Source organism: Alexandromys fortis, unplaced genomic scaffold, assembly GCF_014885135.2.
Source record: "Alexandromys fortis isolate MF-2015 unplaced genomic scaffold, M_Fortis_MF-2015_v1.1 scaffold_0, whole genome shotgun sequence".
NCBI classification, from domain to species: Eukaryota; Metazoa; Chordata; class Mammalia; order Rodentia; family Cricetidae; genus Alexandromys; species Alexandromys fortis.
The window spans coordinates 23,133,084-23,137,798 of NW_026067949.1; the positions used below are offsets into that span (position 1 = coordinate 23,133,084).

General features: G+C 47.3%; 1 protein-coding gene across 5 annotated transcripts in view; it reads right to left on the reverse strand.

The window, feature by feature from the left end:
- Positions 1 to 4,447, reverse strand: part of Rbm47 (RNA binding motif protein 47) — a 136,847-nt gene extending 132,400 nt beyond the window's left edge. Inside the window, exons 1-2 of one of the 5 annotated variants that reach the window (XM_050149880.1) lie at positions 4,341 to 4,447; positions 4,025 to 4,182 (exon numbers count right to left, since the gene is read on the reverse strand). The gene's annotated coding sequence lies outside the window, so the exon portion shown is untranslated. Of the gene's footprint in view, positions 1 to 3,022; positions 3,424 to 3,542; positions 3,562 to 4,024; positions 4,274 to 4,340 lie in introns of those variants that run through there. The other 4 variants (XM_050149879.1, XM_050149882.1, XM_050149884.1 and 1 more) reach the window with 4 other exon arrangements.
- Between the last annotated feature and the right edge of the window lie 268 nt (positions 4,448 to 4,715).

Here is a 4,715-nt window from a genome sequence, read left to right on the forward strand (position 1 = left end):
AAAAAACCAAAAAAAAAAAAAACCAAAAAAACAAAAAACAAAAAACAAAAAACAAAAAAAACAACAACAAAAAAAACCAGAACTCACAAAAAGGTGCAAGAGAGAATTAACTCCACAAAGTTATCACTTGGCCCCTACATATACACCAGGGCTTACTCATGCACACACACACACACACACAATGTGTGCACACACATATGTGCTCACACAAAAATTAAATTACTTTAAAGAAAACTGTTGAGTGCTGTGGAGAGATGGCTAAGGGATTAAGAGCATTCCAGGACCCCAAGTTCATTTCCCAACACTCACACTGAGTTGGTCCCAACTGCCTGTAACTTCCACTTAAGAGAATCTGCCTCACTCTCCTCTTTCCTCAGGTACCGGCACATTTGTGCGCATACACACACAAACAAAACAAAACACTGCACAAGATGAAGAGGAGGCCCAGAGGTCAAGAGCTCTGGCCACTCTTCCTAAGAACTTCCAGAGTTTAGATCCCGGCCCCCACAGTGAGCTCACAAGTGACTCCTTCTGATCTCCTTAGACGCACATGCAGCGTACACACACAAACACACACACACAAATAATGTACGTCTTGGGGCTGGAGAGATGACTCACTGGTTAAGAGAACTGGCTGCTCTTCCAGAGGACCTGGGTTCAATTCCCAGCACCCACATGGAGATTCACAACCCTCTGGAATTCCAGTTCCAGAGGACTCACTCCCTCTTCTGGCTTTCAAAGGCACCAGATACATATGTGGTGCACAGACACTCAGGCAAAAAACTCATACACATAAAATAACAATAATAATAATAAATTTAAAAAGTCTTTAAAAACTGAAGACTGTCATAAAATAACACCGCTAAATTCTGAATCCTACACATTTCTGACAAGGCAATAATGGACAGAAAGATAATTCTATTTATATTAAGAATTTGGATTTTAAAAAAGTACACTTGCTGGCACAAGTGGTTTTTTTGTTTGTTTGGTTGGTTTTTTTTTTTTTTCGAGTTATACACATTTATAACTCCACCTATTCAAGAGCCTAAGACAGGAAGTTCACAAGTTTTAGCCAGCCTGGACAATGCAAAGAACCCTATCTCAATAAATATACAATGAAATTAAGACAGCTGGGAATGTCGTTGGGGGTAACACACTGGCCTGGTGCACTAGACACCGAGTTCAGTCCTCAGATGGGGACAACATCTCCTGTGTGGCACTGGAGCTTGGACTGCAAACATTCTAGAAGAAATGAGTGCGTTCTCTCTAGTCAGGCGAAGGTGGGCCAGAGGCCTCCAGTGTCCCCAGCAGAGCAAGGGGAAGGTCAAGGAGAACATAGAAAATACAAGAACCCAAATTCTCCTTCCTTTCTTCTGTCAGTTGCCCCCGACAGCTGTGTTTTCAGCAGCACCCCCAAAGCCATCACATATGGCTCTGAGAGACCACTGTATAAACGAGTGGCTGCCTGAACCCCACAAGATGCAACCTTCTCCCCTTGGCTGGGGGCTCTGGTCCAGCTAGAGCGGTTGTTCTCAACCTGTGGTTCATGACCCCTATGGGGGTCGAATGACCCTTTCACGGCAGCCCCCCCATCACATACTTACTTTACGATTCATAACTGTAGCAAAATTACAGTTATGAAGCAGTAACGAAATAATCATATGGCGGTCATTACATCTGCAATTCTCAAACACTTCTGATGACCAGCCACCCTTTGGTCCCCCACCCTCCAAGTTGTGTGGTCCGCCCTTTGCTTTCCTTAGGCTGACTTCAGCAGTAAGACTCTTAGTTACTATTTGTTTGGTTGGTCTTTTATTGTATTTTAAATAAAATCTATTTAAAATAGAGTCTCACTGTGCAGTCCCAGCTGGCCAGGAACTTGCTCTGTATTCCAGGCTGACTTTGAACTCAGACAGATCCTCCTGCCCTTGACTTTCAAGTGCTGGGGTTAAGGCGTGAGCCATGGCGCCTTGCTTCCCAGCGGCCCTAAACCTTCCAAATCCCTGCCTCGGCCTCCTTAGTGCTAGAATAAAAGGCATGAGCCACCATGCCTGACCTAAGAATACATCTGTATTATTTATTTAATTAAATTTATTAATTAATTGGTTGATTGGAGGGGTGCCACTACCGTGAGTGGAAGTCAGAAGACAACTTGGACACCATGGGGTAGGGGGGGCCCTCAGACTTCACTGGCCTAAAGAACACAGCTTTCATTGGTAACCCTCCCAAGGAAAACTCCTAAGTGAGTCACTCACGTGCTAACTGGAAGGGAAAGAAGTTTGGCTTTTAATTCAAATAAGCAATGGAAAAAACAAATCAAAAGTGGCCCGTAAGTGCCTAGAAGACCGTATCTTTTTTTATCGCTTTGATAAGACTTAATAAGGAAGCCACATCCCAAAGTGCCTTAGGACGGTACTAGCTTGCCAGTCAACTTTTACCTAATTGAGAGTCATTTATCGAAAAAATTCTACTTCCATTCATTTGCATGGATTTCTTAAACACCCCTGAACGGCAGACCTTGTCAGCTGTCACACTCGTTTCTCCAGATTGAATTTTCCACTGAAAACAACAGCAAAGTGGAGGCCTTCAGAGGTGAAGGTCTACAGGAAGACCCCCCTCTGCTTTGGTTAGCACTTAAATCAGAAGCCCCAGTCACCTGAAATTCCGAAATCTCACGCTAATAATCCCCGGTTAGTCACCTGTGCCTCAAAGCGGCCGGTTTTTTTTTTTTCAAGGAGAAAAAAAAAAACAAAACTTTTTTTTTTTTTTTACTATGGAAAAAGGCTCATTTCTACAGGAAACATGAAGCGGCTGACTGTGTGATTATCTGCTTTTCCAAAAGCTGACGCTTTAAAAATCTTTTTAGAAACCCTTTAACTTCCCACTCAAGAAGGAAGGCGGTCAAATGAGAGTTAGTACTAAAGAGGAAAGAAAAAGAGAGAAAGACAAAAATTTCTGCAAAAATCAGGACCCTATGGAAGATTCGGGGACAGTTGCCAGGACTGCCAAAAGTCCACCTTACCTTCAGTAAGTACTCGGCGTCGCCCACTTCAGAAATTAACACCTTTCACGGCCGGGCTAGGCAACCACCTACAACATCTTCTCTGGCCGCCCTCTTTTAAACAGAAAACCAACTTTAAGGAGACTCCAAGCTCCTTCCCACCGTGTAGCTTAAAGCAACAGATCGCTCGCTCTAGGCTTTAACTCTCTCGGGCACTGGGAATTCCAGATTGTCACAATTTCTTAACCTGGGCGACCTGAGGAGAGAAACTCCCCAACCCAGAGTCTGGCTTCTCGGGGTCCCGGCGCTCGGCGACCTGCGGGACTGGGTTGTATGAGCGGGCTGCGGGGCGGCTGTGGCCCGGACGGAGCGGCGCGGGGTCGGATCCCGCGGAGCGCGCGGCGGAGTCCGGCAGCAATCTGTGCCTCTGCGATCCCGGCTCTTCCCGGTTCCCTCCCTCCGCCTCCTGCCCTCCCCCAGCCGAGGCCATTCGCCTCACAGTAGCAAGGTTGTCTAGTATACTCCCTTCCCTTAAACTCACCAAACCAGATTTTTACTCCCAACACCGGCAACTTCCCGTAAATCTGTACTGAAATTTTATCCAGCTCGCTGAGCCTCCGCTGGCCGAAGGCCAGTGCAACATTCCTGTTGTTTTAGGAGCGCAGATACCTTGGCTGAAGGTTTTTTTAAAAAGAAAAAAATCATGACGAACTGGCCCCGATGAAAAGATTTAGGAACTTTGGCCGCTTAAAAAAGTCGCATCCATTTCAGACATCCAGAAGGGACCCCAGAAAAGTGGCACCTGCCCCACACGGGGACATCTGCAAGAGTGGTTTCCGGCCGCCTGGGGCTGTACAGAGTAAGCCACCCGAGGACTAAGGATCCTACGCCGCCTGGATCCCAGGCGAGCAGTACTACCCCACCCCACCGGCCTCGCGGGGCGGGAAGGCGCTGAGCAGGTAGGGCGGCAGCGAGCCCCGCCGCGGGCCTGCAGGAAGCCGGGACCTCCCGAGCCGTCCTTACCTGGGGCCGAGCATGGCTCGCAGAGCACCGGCAGGCACGTCACGGGGCCCAAACCCTGACCTTTGCCGGGGCCTTCACAGCAGGGCCTGGGGCCTGGGCGCTGCTCGTTCAAAGTGGCTCATTCTTAATGCGCTCTGACCTAGTGTTACAGCTGGTTTCTAGAAAGGGAACAAAAACAGAGCCTGGAGAAGCTGCAGCCAAGCCCTCTTTTAGCCTTGCCTCCGACCACTGGGAAGCTGGCTCCAGATCCGACCCCATCCCCACTCCCGTGAAACCCACCCTAGGGCCGCGGTCCCCGCCTCACCCCTCGGGTTACCTGTTTATACAAGAATTAAGGAGCCCCACGCATTTCAATAGAGCGCTAAGCCTGTTTGCAGGCGCGGAATCGGCCAACAGGAATCGAATTCTGTGACTAAACAAACTAGAAGAGGAAGCGGGCACCACCAGGAACCTCAAGTTGTGATTTCGGGTTGCAGTGTCCTGCAACTGAGAAAGAGACAGAAAAAAAAAAAAAAAAAAAAAAACATTGTTTCGCAGGGGACTACTTTAATTAAAAGAATGCTGTACCAAGTTTCTCCCCTCTAGTTAAATGGATTAACATGAAGCTTAGAAGACTAACTTCTAATAATAATATACAGTATTAGCCGCCATTGTTAGTGATATTATTGTGTATTATGGCTTTTTTTTTTCA